The sequence below is a fragment of the Lichenostomus cassidix genome, chromosome 2 (genome assembly GCF_008360975.1).
Source record: "Lichenostomus cassidix isolate B80296 chromosome 2, HeHo_3.0, whole genome shotgun sequence".
In the NCBI taxonomy this organism is placed as follows: Eukaryota; Metazoa; Chordata; class Aves; order Passeriformes; family Meliphagidae; genus Lichenostomus; species Lichenostomus cassidix.
The window spans coordinates 38,405,247-38,422,682 of record NC_139482.1 but is presented as its reverse complement, the minus strand read 5'-3'; the positions used below and the strand labels follow the sequence as shown (position 1 = coordinate 38,422,682).

Below are 17,436 nucleotides of genomic sequence, written 5' to 3'. Positions count from 1 at the left end.
ACTCCTACCACATTACAAAGGCTTACAAACTTGATCTTACATTGATGACTTCAGGTATCTGGACAAGAAACTAAAGCCAACTAAAAATGTGCCTGAAAATAACCAAATGGTTTTCTGGCCGAAATCAAAATACTTTTTGAAAGGTCTTCCATTTTCAGTAAGGTAAGTTATTAATACTGAGAAAGAAAGAAAGAAAATTCTATGGACATTTTATGCAACACAAAGTTTCCAATGAGTGAAAGGAAATCTCCAAACGTAACGTCAGCAAAATATGCAACAAAAATATTCATGGGCTCCCCAAATGAAACCAAACCTCACACAACTATCACTTTGTCTTCAGATGGACACTTTCCTCCTCTTCTTCATGCTTCCATTGTACTCTAGTCAGAGAAGCTGCATTAAGGAGGCTGACTTTTTAGTCTTGGAGTACTCTACCATGAAAAATCACTTTAATATGGCCAAAACCAGTAGAGCACTTAAACAATCTTAGCTAAGTCCTTGATTAGTTCTGTTGAAACCAATGAGGAATGCATGAGCTTAAAATTAGTTTCCTGTGTAAATGCTCTGGAACAGGGCTGCAATTTCATTTCTTTCCAGTTTATCAGGCAATTTCTGCTTCTGGCATAAGATAACCAATTCCTTCACCAAACAGTGTAAGTAGTTATATCCTTTACTATAATTTCCTAAAGAAAGAGAGGAAAAAGTGCTCTCCCCCATCCCCACAGTAATTTTATCTTTGAGAAAAATTTAAGTTGTTGAAGGGGAAATTTTCAGCAATTTGCCTGACTTTTTTTGAAAAAATTAAATAAAACCCAGTTACTTAAAATTAATTTTTGTCTATTCACAAAAAGAAGTATTTTTAAAGAGTATTAAATACCTGGAGCTTTTTCTAACAGTTTTGTAGAAAAAGATGAAATCTCATTACAATTCAAAGACAAAACAGAATATCAAAACAAAACATCTGCCACAGCACTTTCAGCAAATGCACAGTAAGCAAAAGAAATTATAATCCTTACACACAGCCTGAAGATGAGGTAGGAATTACAGCACTTATCAGGAAGATGTGTCAAGCACCCCTTCATGCCCTGCTATATTTGCAATCCCTCTGAAGCCCAACCCTCGCTACTCTTCCAGTTTGGCAGCTGGAGGGGCAGGTCAGAGTAACATAGGCTGGAGAACTACCCAGGTAAAGCATCCAATGCTTGAGCCCGTAAAGAATCAGTCCACCACATCATCTTTCCCAGATTTACTGGCCCTTCTAATCAAACACAGCTCAATTTCACAAGTCTTACTTAAATGAAGCAGTACAAAACAGTATCCCTTGGAAATACATTGATGGAAGAAGTAAGATTATTTATCATTCTGCTTTGCAAAAGGGAGTTTTATGGGTAGCAGCAGGAGACTTTCTGTAAAAAAAAAATGTTTCTTGATTGGCTCTTTGATATTAACAAAGGGCTCTATTTCATCCTCAGTGTGAGCACATAGCTTCCCTTTAACCTAAAGGAAGTTACACATGCACACAGGAGAGTTTACAGTATTGTCTCATGCAATAGCATCCTTCAGTTTTCACAGCACTCCACTATGGTCACACTCTGAAGGGAAAAACACCTGACATGTTTGAAGTTAAAGGTAGATATTGTATCTGAAGGATGGAAGCTCACAAAGCTGCTAAAGCTGATCAGCCCCAGGGTCTGGGTCCAGCCAAACCCTCTCTGCAGTAAGGCACATTTTCTATTTATTCATGAGCACCTGCAAAGGAAACAGAAGCTTGCAACTGGAGTCAGACTTTGATTTCATACACGAGCTGAAAACCCATTCCTCGCATTGAATAAGCACAGGAATTCAGTATCAGCTAATTTCTACTGATTTTCAAGATGAAAATGATAAATGTGTTTAAGTAGGGCTGGCTGTGCAGCAATAATTTCACCTTGTATAAATGTGAGATCCTCCAACACTAAAAAAGCTACAACCATGCTACAGTGATAAAAATCTACAAAGAAATCATGGGGAACATTACGCTCAGGGAGGCCATACACCTCCACTTCCATCCTGCACAAATATCCAAACCAGTTTTAGTATAATCATGTGTTTGTGACTACCCTGCTTTTCCCTCATGAAAAAAAAAGAAAAAAAGAAATCACATGCTCCTGTACTAGGATTGCATTTTCCAAATAAAGTGAGTTGTGGCTGAAATGCTGATTACCCAGAAGAAATCCTAACAAAAGCAAATGTCATAAACTATAACTATACACAACACAATATATGCAGTTTCTCTGCAAATGCAGCCCTGGCCACGGGAACAAGAATGTCTTCGGAGTCCCATTACATATAGGAAAAATAAGATATTTATGAATGGGCAGTAGCTGCTTGTGCTCATTGTCCTGGGAGAAGCATATATATTCATAACAGCTAGTGGACTTGAATAAGTTCCATGTATTTACTTTGTTTCAGAAGAATACATAAGCTACACCACAATCCAGGATTTAAGGCTCATCCAAATCACTGTCAGTTTTCATGTGAAGGAAAAAAAATAATCCACAGTCAGTTAATACATAAAAGTACACACTCCATCCTGGAACACACTTTTGACAGCCATGTAGGGAATCGTTGATTGAACATACTATTTGGTATGACTCAAAATCTGTTTTTCTTGAGGGCACTTCTATGAATACACTCTCAATTACATAAATAATGTATCACTAGATATTTGAGAGACTTTCGATATGCAGAAATGTCTTCTTCTGTGAATGAGCACTTCAAAAAAATAACCTTTTTTTTGCCATTTCTTCCCTTTTGAATTACTAGAAGCTTGAGACTTCAGTATTCACAGAAGAGTTACCTAGTTTCTCTGCACTGCAGTTGCATAAAACCTAAGAATTCTAAATAAGAAAGAAAGAAAAAAAGTGAAAACAATCAAAATGGAAAGTCAGACTCAGGAGAGCTGTGGTGTATCTCATTTTTGGCCCTAACAGTGCCTACAGGACCACAGAAAAGAAGAGTATACTATAAGGCACAAGTACATAATAACCTGCCCATAGTACACTTGAGGTTTTTTTCCTGTAACTATGCCTTGAAACGCTGTGGTGGGATATTCACCCTAACTTCTGTTACTGTATCTATTCTAATCAGACATGTAACTGTCGGTTTTTCTTTTTGAATTCATTAATTTAGACCAACATATCTAGTTTGCCACAAGTTCCCAAAGTTAATTATGCATTGTATAAAAAACGCCCACTCTGTTTAAATCAGTTATCTCCATTTACTGCCTTTCAACGTAGTTCTTTGTTCTTGCTGCAAGTTAAAGTGCATGATTTATTTATACACACACCCCCCACTGACTGCTCATCCTCTAACTTAACTATGCTGATTTTATTTCTTTCAGTACCTTGACACAAGGAATTCTTTCCAATGCCACAAAGCTCTTATGACACTCCTGCAGTCCTTCTCTATTTTTACTGTATGTTAAGAGTGATGCAGAACAAAATAACCAATACCTGTTATAAAACAACGATATAAACAAGCAATAAATACTAACCAGGAAATACTGTTGTTGTTTTATAAATTTTTTTGTTAATTTCACCTTCTTTTTGTTTGTTTTTTCTTTTCTAGAGAGACAGACAAAAGCCTAACTTGCCAGCTTTTCAATTGCAGCAAATGTAGTTAATTTAATATTCAGCAACATGCAATTAGGTCAAATTATGTATTCAGAAGATTTTACTCGGATTTTTTAGCTGCAAAATTTCATCTGCCACCATAGTGCCTGTTCCTTAAGATTTGCTAGATTACCCCCCAGCACTCCTCAGCCTTCCTCCAACTCATTTTCTATCACCCACAAATTATACCATCCTTTATTCATCTTTTGAATTGCTACACAAAAGTAGCATTACTAACATTCACTCTACTATTCATATTCCTACATCTTCCCATTAATCTTCTGTGATGTCCAAGTTGCAGGTGTCCACGTGGCTCTGAGCATGGCACACACCCTAGAAGACAGCACAACTTTGAGATGCACTGTGCCACAACTCCTGCAGAAGGAAGAGTTCCAGTAAATCTGCTTCATGCTTCTCCATTCCATATTTTGAAATGTTTCTTACAGGAGAGAAGTTTCAGGCAAGAACTTTTCCAAAGTCTAGAGGGGAAAAAAAGTATCCTTTAATGTCTTCTAACACAAAATAACAGTCTGGGTTACCTTTACTTGTACCTGTACCTTCTTCATCAGACCTAGTTGTAGAAACACTCATAACAAGATACAGTCTATTAAAGTCTATCATCTTATGTACCTTTCTTTGCCATTCTTCCCAGGAGAATCCTTTTCTGAACTGAGGAAAGGGCCACAGACATCCTGTGATCCAACAAACTGAGAATAGGCAGCAATACAGCCAAGGAAAGGAGAGGTTATACTTTGATATGAAACATCAAATTCTTATAAGATTTCACTAAGCCTGTGTGGATGCTGCTTCCACCACCAACTGATATATTTTCTTTCTTCTCAGTCCTTAGCTGGGCAATCCAAAAGTGGGGCAACAAGCCAGCTTGAAATACTACATACAAATGAAGTTCACTCCTTTTGTTGAAAAGGCATTTGTCCCAAAAGGCACTCTTCTAACCTCAAAAGCCTGCAAACAGCTATGCTTCTGAGAGCTCACATGCATCCCACACAAACATGTATCCATTTAAATGTCAGCTCACAAATGCACCTAAGATGTACAAAGAAAGCACTTCCATTTCCGGGATTTTAGCCAGTTCTTTGGTACGCTAAGTTGTAGTCAGCCTACAATCAGATATTGCTCCATTGGGTCAGGCACAATTTTATAGCAGCAAGTGCTACATTTAGACTCCACTCACACTGCTTTTCTTTGTCTCTTTTTGAGGAAGCAATTTCTGCCACGTTTTCACAAAAGTTTGCCCTTGATTATTTTAGCTACTGCATTTCTAGCTAAAATCATCAGAATAAATGATTCAGAAATAGTCCTATAGGAATCTTTTTCTTCTAAAAGCACAGTATCAGACGTTCATTTCTATCTTACAGCCTTGGAAATCAAAAATAGCTTTAAGCTATAAGCACAGCCATAAGCCCAGCTTCTGAATACATCCAAGGAGGCAATACATTTCACCTTTCTAGTACTTGTTATCAGCAAAAGCTTTAAAGCATCACAAGTGTAGGTAACAAACCACAAACATTACTGAAACTGGAAAGCAAAGCCATCCAGTAACTTAAAATGCAGACTGTGCAATCATTAAATGCTTAAGAGAAGCAATTCTGAATTGAGTATTTTACAAAAAGAATGGTACATTATTTCTGAAGTGGATCAATATACTAAAAACTGGATGTAAAAGTCAGATTGGCTGCAAATATGTAACTTCTTTTCTTCCTTGAACTGTCACTTTGCAACCACAGATTGGTCCTTCAGACTTTATTTAGTGAAATGCCAACTCTCTGCCAATCTCAGTCCGCAGTTTTAATTGTACTGCTACAACTTAATGCTCACATCCTTAAATACTAAGTTTCTCAGCCCTGTAACTGCAAAGTAAAAATTTAAAATGCATAACCCTTATGAGCTAATAAGATTTAGAAAACAAATAACAGAACAAATACAGCCTTTTAATTTAATCTCAGTATTTGGACACCAAAAGAACTGTATTTTTAATTCCCTAGAGAGTAAAAAGATGATTAACAGATAACTGAGAATAAGGAAGTCTCTGTGCATTTGATTCTTGAACATCGTTGTTAGAATTTCTGCAGAAAAATAATGGTTCCTTTTTCCTACTATCTGCTAAATACAAAATGTGAATTATCTAAGCATACATGAATCTTCTAAAAGATTGACCTTAACCAAAAGTCTTCCTAAGTCTTCTTAATAACACTAAATGACAAATCGTTCACAAGGATGTGCATTAGGCTTTCCAGCTGCTCTCCCAGGAAGCTGTTGTATCACGGGTTTGAAAGTGCTCAGGACAGAAATACTGACTCTTTACAGTCTGTTTTCTGAGGACCTACTGTAATATGGTTCTGATCAGATGGAGACAAGCAAACAGTTCCTTTCAGCAGTAACAGTGGTTAAAAACTCATCCCCAAGTTCTCTGAAGAGTGTACAATATGGCATTGAACAGATAATTTCATTCTTCATTACTCAAAGGCATTTCAGCATGAACCCATTCCTACTCATGGAAAGCCTCAACTAAATACACATTCAGTCCCACTGACATGAGCTGAGGCTTGGATCTCATCAGCAACCACACACATTAAGTTCCCCCACTGAACATACGCATTCTGAATGGGGCTTCAGTCAATTCATATATTGAGATACTGGAAACAGAAGGGCATGTTTGTTGCATGAATGATGAGATCATGAAGATGCTGAAACATTACAAAAATACCATAAGCTGAGTTTATGTCTTGAAGCAGGCAATGGTCAGTGTCCCAGCACAGGTTCTGCTGCACACTTCTTGAGACTCCTCCAGGTACAATCATGCTCTGTAAGACTAAGCTCTTGCCTTGGCAGAAGTCTCACTCCTTTGCAAGCAATACCAACTACAGAAAGAATTGGCAAAAATTAGATGAATTAAATTGATCAACCATCTAGACCACAATTTCCCAGATAACAAAAATGGCAACTTGTTAGCAAAGGTTTTCTTTCTTAAATTTAAAAGAAAAACAAAACACTCCCACCACCTCTAATTTTCAGCTAAAGCCTAATATTACAGATGAACTTCTATCACAATGAAACATCCTGACACCGTACTGCAGGCTCCTTTTATGAAACAAACAACTGCAACAAAAGGATATAGTGTTTCCAAGTTTTCCATTAAAAGAAAGGAAAAAGCTGATTCCACCTCCATGGAGTCAGCTACACTAATTCAGAGTACCTAAAAATCAACTAGGTCCACAGTACTGTATATCAGGTTTAAGGAAAAGAGACAAGTGAAAAAGCAACCACTAAAGTGTTTGCAAAAAATTTGGATCATACTGCTCAGAAACATCAGTTTCACCAAAAGTGAAAGATTATTTGAAAAGGAGAGGTTTTATTACTTCAGAAGGAAAAAACACTTGCATATGTAATAAACAAACTTTTAATAGGCCTAGTGAAATCCAAAACTTAAGGGTTTCCTCTGTCTTATGTTTTATAAAAATAAGATTAGTTTTACTTATTTCTTGTCTCTGGTCCAGTGCAACAGCTCACAGCCAGAACAGGTCTGTTCCTCAAGGCAGTTTTCACACCTTAGGACAATGACTTTGGTCTAATCAAAAGGAAATGCTACTTTCTGACATGAGGAATTATCTTTTTTGACATAACAGACATGACTGTTGCTTCTCTCTGAGCTCAATCTCTATTTCATCATCACTTTTATCAGATCAGTGCTGGTGGCAATACATCCAATGCTTAGAATTTCAATGAAATTTTCATTACAAAGATTCTCAGGGGTCTGCAAATTTTCTCTGGTTTATTCTGCTTGTGGTTTTGTCTCTATGTTTTTCCATAAGGTTTTGCCAACTCTTGTCGGTAGTTCCCAGTAAGGCTCAGCCTTCTTGTCAGCTCTGTGCCCAGAGAGAGACTGGGGCATGCAGGAGTCTGTCCCACATTCCCTGCTCTCCTGATTTCCCAGTGGTGAACACAGCAGGCTCTATGCTTGCCATCTCATCCTGGGTGCCACCCAGATTACTTAGTATGTTTGAGTATCACCCAGTATGTGACTTCATCTTTTGCAGCAACATAGGTCAACAGCCTAAGAATGAAGTTCTAAGAATGAAACCCCTATGGGTTGGCAGTAAAACTATACAAACACACATACAAACTTCAGCCATCTATAAAGAGTTTCTATGTTAGTCATGGTTATATAAAATTAGTTAACAGATATATAAACAATCTACGTTTATACTAAAAGTATATCCAAAAATACATGTAAAGACACACAAACTAAACATATAAGTAACAGTATTTTCTTACTACATGTAATCACATTGACAGTCAAAAGAAGCCAACAGGTAGAAAAGTCACATACTAGGTGTTTGATCCTTCAAAAATTACATCCTGATGGTGCCTCTAGTAATTCTCTAGATAACTTTACCCATTTTTCCTCTTCTCAAAAAGCCCTTCCTCTCTTCCTTTAACACAATACTACCGTTTATCCAAATTCAGTACCTGGTACCAGCAAGCTGATCTTCCAGGAGGACCTTACTGATAGCTCATCTCTTATATATATGCACTGTTTTGCAAAGAAATAGAGCCAGATGACGCTGAACCAGTTTTCTGAAGCTACCATTTCAGAAACACTACGAATATCTAAGAAAAATATGGCTGCATAATTTTTAACAAAACAATATGGAACCTAATCCAATGCATTAATGGTCCATAATGTTATTGAACAAGACTACAAGAGAGACACTTTACTTGCACTTGCTTGTCAGACAATTACTCTCTGCTACCATAATACTTCATGTGCATACTTCCAAGGAAGACTCATGAACGCACAGGTTCATTAACGGAATGAGAGAATCGATTGTAAAATGGAAAAGGCCGAGTGAGGTCATATTTCAAAGAGATGAATATGGTACACTCCATTATGTTGTAATCAGCCTCTCTCTTTCATCCTAAGAACTGTAATAGTCTATCCTAATTTTCAAGGAAAAAAAAATTCTCACTGCCTGCATCGTACCTTCATCCCAAATACAGTGAGGAATTCAAATGTGCTGCAGGCAGTTTCCATTTACCATGGTCTTTGGAGCAGATGGTATTGATGTTGCTGACCATTTTTCTCCTTAATAAGAAAAACATTCAAATGCTACTAATATTGCTGCCTTGGCAAACCACATTTTATAGATGGGACTTGCCCTGTACATGACACACAGAACATCAATCAAGGCTGAATTTTATTTCAATTTATTATGGTTGCTGTCTAAATGAAAAAATGCTTATATCGTTAAAATGTCTTACAATATAAATGTGCAAATGATGTAATCACCCATTTTGTGAGAAAATTCTGATTTTGATTAAAAATATCTACAGTTGAACTTCTAAATATTTAATAAATGTGAAACAAAAAAAACACAAGCACATTAAGAAACCACAGTAATTGGTATCTGGTGTAATATCATGGCCTTATGCTTGATAGCTTTTATCTTTAGAAGATGAGTTTATAAGGTATTCTTTTTATATGGTAAGAGCTGCCTTTTTGTTCAAATCATCCAGAATAAATTACTTCAATCTTGACTTCATTCAAGACCTCACATGTGTGGTTTTTTCAAGTTATCATTTATCACAGTTCTTTGCTTGCTATAGTCAGCTGTCTCCAGACTGAACCTGGTGGCCTGCAAAAGCCCTGCAAGCTTTCCTGGATATGCAACTCTGAACACCACACAATTACCAAGGGGCAGAAAGCAGCACCTCATAAGAACAGAGACAGTACTCAATTTTGTAATTGATTGGAATTCACAAACCTGTCCCAGCTATTGAGACAGAATTGAACTCTTGGCAGAGTCCCACTGGCACATGCCAATGCCCCCAGGAGCTGGCTGGGATGCTGGCTCTCCCAGCTGCTGCCTCCAGCATGGCACAAAGCAACACACCCACCATAATGTCCCTGCTGCAGAGAGCACTGCAGATCATCAGGTCAACCCAATGGCATTGAGAACTCATTAAACTATCATATTCTCTCTGTATTATTAGCATGTGGTTATTATATAAATACAATACTTCCGCACTTATGAACAGCCAGCTCTTTCTGCTGTCATTTATTTGACAATACTCTAAAGTCCAGAGCATAAATATACTGCAATGCATCAAAGAATGAGAAATGGCTACAGAGGTCCACAAGCACATAGCAGACCAGAAGCAAATAGAAAATGAGAGTTAGCACAGATCTGCAAGCAACTGGTTCTCCCCCACTACTCAGCATTTGTAAGACCCCACCTGCAGTACTGTGGGCAGCTCCAGGGCCCCCAACAGGAGGAGGACAAGAAGAGGACTGGAGCACCTCTCCTGTAATGACAGGCTGAGACAGTTGAGGTTGTCCAGCCTGGAGAAAACAAGGCTCCACATCCACCTTTATGTACCTTCCAGTACATAGATGTGGCCTACAAGAGAGATGGAGAGGGACTTTTTACAGGGACATGTGACAGGACAAAGGGTGATGACTTCAAACTGAAAGAAGGCAGATTTAGATTACAGGAAGAAATTTTTTACTGTGAGGGTGGTGAGGCACTGGCACAGGTTGCCCAGAGAGGTTGTGGATGCCCCATCCTTGGCAGTGTTCAAGAGCAGGTTGGACAGGGCTTTGAGCAATGTGTTCTAGTGGAAGGCATCCCTGCCCATGGGAGGGGAGTTGGGACCAAATGATCTTTCAGGTCCCTTCCAATCCAAACCATTCTATGATTCCATGTTTTCCTTACTTGGACAAAATGTATCTAGACCAGAATTTGGATCCAACGAGCAAAAGACTGAGCTGCAAAAGCAGTATTGGAAGCATGTATTGGAAACCATGACAAGATGTGAAGAACAAATGGGCAGTACAGCTACACACTGCTGCTCTTTTTTCAAGTCATGCACAGGTTGCTCATGCAGCTGCTCACACCACTGCTCATGCACAAGCCCCAGCGTCTTTCATGAGGGGGAAGTTTCTTGAAGATTTTTGCCTTACACTGAATTTTATCATAGCCAAGAAGTGAGGAGCGATTTCAATTTGGCCTTTAAAGAAAAAAAAAAAAAAAAGATAAATAACTGCGAATTAAGGACTTGTATGAAAGCTGCATGACAGATAAGTGAGCTTTTATGACATTGCCTATTGTGAAGTTTGCCAGAATGCAATGAAAGAAGAGTCAGTGTCCTGGTGAAATCACATCCTGCTGCAGCTATCCAACTTTATAGCTAAAATATTCATATTAATTCCATTAAAAAATTACAGAAGGAAATCCAAAATATTATTAAAAGTATGTTGGCTTTGTACTATCTTTTTTCCAGATTTAATAATAGATAAAATACTCTCAACTTCAAAGAATGGGGATTTTTTGTGGGTATTCACACCCTGGAGGCCACAAAGCAGTTATCCTATGGAAATCCTACAAAACCTAAACTTTACTATACATTTCTGACAGACATTTTAGACAAGAAAGGAAGGATATTTTAGCAGTTATGGAGCTGGCCTGACATTTAGGGATCTCAATTTAATTTCCTTGTCTGCCAGACTTCCTTCATAATCCCAGACAAAGTAAATCATTTTCCTTTCCCTAGTTTCTCATCTTCAAAATAGAGAAGACCATTAAAGTATTTGAATCGTGAAAGTTTTGAGAGACAAAAAAATACCTTTTTCTTCTCCATTTTTATTTTTCCATGGTTACCTGAAAGCTCAATCTTTCAAAGGCTTCAACTGTGTGCTATTTTGTTCTTGAAATCAACAAAAGACACTATTTATAAGTAACATACTTTGTGTGTTGCAGATCTTTATGTCACTGGAGAGCCTTCCATTTTAAAACTCCTTCTCTGTGATAAGAAAAGGTATTAAAGAATGAGCATTGGGAAAGTTAATAAACAAAATGCATTCATGGCCCATTACTTCAAATAACTTTACTATATAAATAGCCACTCATCAAATAATGGCCTCAATTAACATTTAATTCTCAGACAATGCATTTGTAATGTACTTCAGGGATTAAAAGTTCTGCATGAATATCACTACTCTAGAAGTGCCACTACTTACAAGAGAAGTACTGGCATATTTTCCACTTGATTAAAAACAGTTTCTAGTCTTTCCTCACCCTGCTTCTCCACTAGGCCTCCTTGTCCTGAAAGGATCAAAAGAAAAGATACTCTTCTATATGTAGGAGCTCCCAATTTGCTGATGATGACCATCAGCCTTGCTTTTAAAATCCATAAGCACACTAATGCAGCATTATTACAGAGGCGAAAACTAAGCAGACCCTGTGATTATGTTAAGAAAGCAAGTGATGAGAATTCCCCCATGTAAGTGCATGCTTCGATCCTTTTTACAACAAGATAGAACTAAGCAAGTTTTTCACAGAATCACAGAATATTCTGAGTTGGAAAGGACCCACAAGGATCATCGAGTCCAACTCCTGGCCCTGCACATGACAGACCCAAGAGTCACACCATGTGCCTTAGTATATCATCTAAATGCTTCTTGAACTCTGTCAGGCTGGTGCTGTGACCTGGGGAGCCTGCTCCAGTGTGCAACCACCCTCTGGGTGAAAAACTGTTTTCTAATACCCAGCCTAAACCTCTCCTGATACAACTTCAGGACATTCCCATAGGTCCTGTCACTGGTCACCACAGAGAAGAGATCAGTATCAAAATAACCTGGCCCACATTAGCTAAAAAAAAAACCAAAAAACCACAAAACCAAAAAACTAACACTACTACTGTGAGGAATAAACATGAGGACAAGACCAAGGCAACAATGGAAGAGCCTGACTTTATGTGGACATTCTGACAGTGACAAGCACTACAAGAGCTGCTGCAATGCTTGCTGTTTGGTATATCTGAATGTCCTGTGAAAGACCTCCCCTTACTCAGCCATCTTGCTGTGAACTGTGAAAGAGAGTATCTTTGCAATATGCAGTTGCTTTTATCCTGCAGCACAATGACTGAGCATTGATGAGATGATAACTAAGTCAATTACTCAAACACCAACAAAACACATTTTAACAATGACTGCTGCAATCATGGTGTCATTTTAGAAACTGACTCCAGTGCATTCAGATTTTTTTTTTGTCCTGTGGGTTTGACCTGAATCCTAATGAAATTAACTGCTAGAAGAAACCAAGCCAGTACAAGCTACCAGCTTTCAAGGCATGATGCAAAATCTGGTGAAAAAGTCAACAGATGCTTCTCCTAGAAGCCGGAAAGATGGACGGTCAGAAAGCTCCTGGAAATCTAAAATGGACCTCATTTGATGGTGATGTGATGGAATAAATTAAAAAGTAGTTATTATTAAGATTTAGCCTAAGACAGAGATCTAAATATAAAATATAAAATCCTGCCAAAACCCATTATCCTCAAAACATATTTCAGGTCATGTTAGGACTTCTGCCCGTGGGTTCATCTATGGCATGAAAAAAACATAATTCAATGAAAATGAAATCTCAAAAAAATAAAACTGCTTCTCAGCTATTATTTTCCACACAAGTATTGTCTTATTTGAAATTTATTGCTAATACAGTATGTTAGCAGTTGTCCTTAATAAGCTCTGCATACATCCAAGAAAACTGCATACACTGACAAAGATACTTCTAGTTTTGCACAACACATGGCTTTTTTTATACGGTTCTCTCTTGAAAACTACTCCCTCACAAAATGAAAATTCAGCAGAAACTCTAATAGCTTTCATATTTCAGTCTAATAGGTAGCATGGCATTGCACTGCCACCCACCTTTGCTACAATATTGCACAGCACATTTAACAGACATTTGCCTCCTTCACTCAGTCCTTATGTGCAGCTTCTGCAGGACCTTAGTATTAACATTTAACAGAGTCTATGAGCATAAAGCACATTTATGAACACCTGCTAGAACATTTTATTTGCCTTAAGAGTTTTATTATAACTGTTAAATTTTCTTGCTATGCTTTATGGGCCAAATCCTGGTCCAGTTTTAGCCTCAACTCCCATTGACTTCAACAGCAAGTAGATTTGATTGTATGTGGGTTTCCATACCAATTCAATACAGCTTTAAACAAAATTGAATTGCTGGTAAGCACAGTACTGGAGAGAAAAAGCCAGCACTTAGCAGCTCTAAATATCCACTGAACCCAGCCTTCAAATGCAATTAAAACCAATAAACAAATAAACATCATACCCACAAGCCTGTAACCTCCACATTGCATTACAAAACCCGACTGACTCTGAGGCTAGAAGTACAAGACATGCAGGTATCCCATCCACAAATGGCTTGCTGGGATGTACTACCACCAGCTACTCCCTCTCAGATCACTCACTGATGCTCAAAATTTGGTTCTCTGCATTAAAGCCATCAAAGGCCAGAATTTGGCCATGCCAGCATTGGTGTCCTCCTCTGATACATCCAGATAGTCCAAGCCCTCTTCAACAACACAAGATAGAATGGATCAAACCATGCAGAACCACAAGCTGTAGCTGATGAACAACAGTCCAAGGAAGATGTTGCAGAGGAAACCATGCCAGGAGTCTGACTGCTCTGAAGACATTCTCTACAATTGTTCTTCTTTGACAGAGTTTTACCATCTTACTGGAGATATTCGCAACACCTCTGTGAGACTGAATGTGCCTATATAAAAGCAACACAGCTCCTCATAGCTTAGAGAGAGAGAATACCAGAGGACTCCAGGAAGTCTACACGGAACTCCTCTAAGAAAATTTAACCTCATTTGAAAATACATAAGAGTTTACTTCAGCCGTCGCTATTAAAAGTCCAAAAATAGTAAGACAGACAGCTAGCAAAGAATAGAAATATGGCAACACCACATCTGTTTCACAAAGGCTTGACAGTAAATGCTTGATTCAATGCATACTATTAAGCCCCCCAAAATTCAAGCAATTATAAAAATGAAATTATAGACACAATGATGAATGACGACAAATGAAATGTTAACAGATCTAGCACCATACAAAAAAAATATTGATTTTCTCTGATTACTACTTAGGTGATCAGAGTGTATGAGGTCCTAGTTGCCTGCTTGCTCTAGATTTTATTAATGCTCCAATATCAGACACCCAATTTGGAAATCAATGCTTACTTCATCATTTTTCTCTGAAGGATCCTATTATTCACAATTGATTTAACAGAAATGAAAGGCTTACCATTAACAAGACCCAGCTGCTGACACTTCTTAGATGAATTATTGAACTTCTAAAAGTGAATTAACTTAACCATCACCAAGACTTATTGTCTGATGTTTCTCATACCAAAGTCAGTGTATTTATAATTACAGAACCAAGTAGTAGAAAGTAGCTCCTTTGTCACCTCCTCCAACACCACATACACCAAGTAAAATTTAAGCTTTGTAAAGACAAAAATATGAGTTATGCACCAAATTCAGTCAGCTGGAGCTTAGTCTCTAACTGCCTTTTGACACCCTGAATCTTCATTTAGTTCTCAAACTCATAGGTCATTTCAGGCTTCAGAAAGAGGAAATCCAATTTGTGGCAAGTTACATCTTCTGTCAATGAGATTACTACAGACAAAGATCCCTAGGGCTGACCATGCCCTGCCAGAAAGCCTACAGAAGACTATTATTAATTCCCTTTAGGTACAAAATGAAGATCCACCTTATGAATTGAGATAAAAGTAACAAATATTACACCATTGCAAGTAGAAGCAGTACTACAAGTCCATCACAAAAGCAGTGTAAATGTACAAAGCAGAAGGCCTATGTTTAAAACTTGCCATCTGAGAGAAGGGGCTATCTCTGCTCAGAACATAAATCCATCATGCCCATTTTCCAGTCCAAGAAGGACCGTGTATCATCCAAGGTTAATTCAGTTCCTCAAATAAGAGCTTTTGTTCTGCAGGATCAAAAGCTGAGTACCAAAAAAGAGCAGGTTTGAAAGGGCAGATGATCACACCAGCCTCTGTCGTAATCCTATGAATGACTAACTTCACCCACAAAGAGTGTACAATTCTCAAGCAGGTACACAGCTATAATGCTCTTCACAAATCAACCTTGAGAAGTGGCAATAAAAACCCTAAGTGCCAGAGTATAGCACTGCCCATCTGCACTGATCTACAAACACATTACTGTCAAGAGCACAGAGCAGTGCTGGGCAATATGCTACCCTTCAGCCACAGACAGTAGGACCACAGCTGGTGGCGCAGCCAGAACAACTGCTCAGCTGTCAAAACTAGTGAACATTTCAGGTCTTACTAGACTTTTTGCTAATCGGTACTACCTGGATGAATATGCCTTCAAAATGCTAGAATGGCAACTGCTTTCTTCTTCAGCCCTCATTGTACTTGCAGAGGTCAGCTGGATTATGCTTCCCTCTGCAACTGCTCTGGAGACTTCAGCACAAGACCAAGTTCAGACTCCAGATGCAAAACATTCTGGATTAATAACACAATTTTTTGCTTCCTTTTTATTGTGGAATGGTGAGATAACAGACCTGTTCTATCCTTTTCACACAAGCTGAAAGTCAACAACTGTCCAAAATCACTAGAGCCTCTTCTCAAAGCCCTCAATGGATTTGAGTGCTTTCACGCTTCTGGAGGAAAAACACCTGGGCCTTTTTTTATCAGGGTTAGTATCTGAGGAAGATACTCTTGGAGCAAACCAATCACTTCTTGAATACTGCATTTCCCCTTCCCAACCCCCTCCATCTATTTTAACCCCTATCTTACTGGAACTAACCTAAAAATTCTGCTTTGGACATTGGACAAACACTTTAAAAATTAAGAAAAATAGGAAGGAAAAAAGCCTGACAGATAGAGCCTCCAAGCTCTTATGTCTAACTATATTAGGAAAACAGACCAAAATCATTAAATTATTACTATTTTTAAAATACTTAGGTACCAAAAATTTTTGATCTGCCTCTTGTCTACAAAATAACAATTTTGAAATGAAGGCTAGCTGGCCATAACTGAAATCTCGTTAAATTTGATATCTGCATAAAACATATCTATGCAAGTAGATTATAACAACTTTTTTTAAAAAGACATGGACCTTGGCAGATTTCCTGCTTTTCTTACACTCATTTCTTCCAGTACTTCCCACATTGTGAAATAACTCTCAATGCTATAAAGACAGTGCAGACTGCAAAATTGGTCCTAGTGGTTCCAATGGGAGTAACGTGGTCAGAATTTGGCATTCAACAAAGTTTCCATTTCTACATAGGTTTCATTTATTTTTCAGTTTAAAAATAAGACCATATTTTGGCATGTAACTGGAGCTGCTCCTGCAATTCAAAAGAAATAACACTCCTGGCAAGCCTCAAAGCTGTTCCAAGACAAAAAACTGTGTTGGCAGAACTTTTTCTAAAAGTTCTTTTTGACTGGAGGCAGAATTCAACACCAGCATAAATGGAGAAACTTCAGTGAAAACAGTTATGTTACACATTAAGTTTATATAATGCAAATATATTTAGCTGACATGGAATTTAAATTCTGTTGAACCAATTCGGTTTATCTTCTACATGTACATAATAACTTAGCACCAAATTCTAAAATCATTCTTCTGTGAATACTGTTTTTCCTCCTACATAAATGGTAGCGTGCTATTTACAAAGTACCACAACCATGCCACACATTTTTTTAACATAGGAGTTATCCAATTAGGATGTGGTGAAATTAAAGCTGCAAGATCTATATTCCTGCATCAATTACAGGCACAGAAGAAAATAACATAAATCTGACATTTCACAACTTCTGAGGGTTTGATTTTGCAACCTACTTTCTAAAATACCTTTTTTGCGCGTCATACCCAAGGGTTTTTTTAGAGCATGAATACAGTTAAC

At 37.9% G+C, this 17,436-nt stretch overlaps 1 protein-coding gene across 1 annotated transcript in view; it reads right to left on the bottom strand.

Annotated features, from left to right (window-relative positions):
* Positions 1 to 17,436, bottom strand: part of RARB (retinoic acid receptor beta) — a 319,878-nt gene that overhangs the window by 290,903 nt on the left and 11,539 nt on the right. The gene's annotated exons all lie outside the window — the stretch shown is intronic.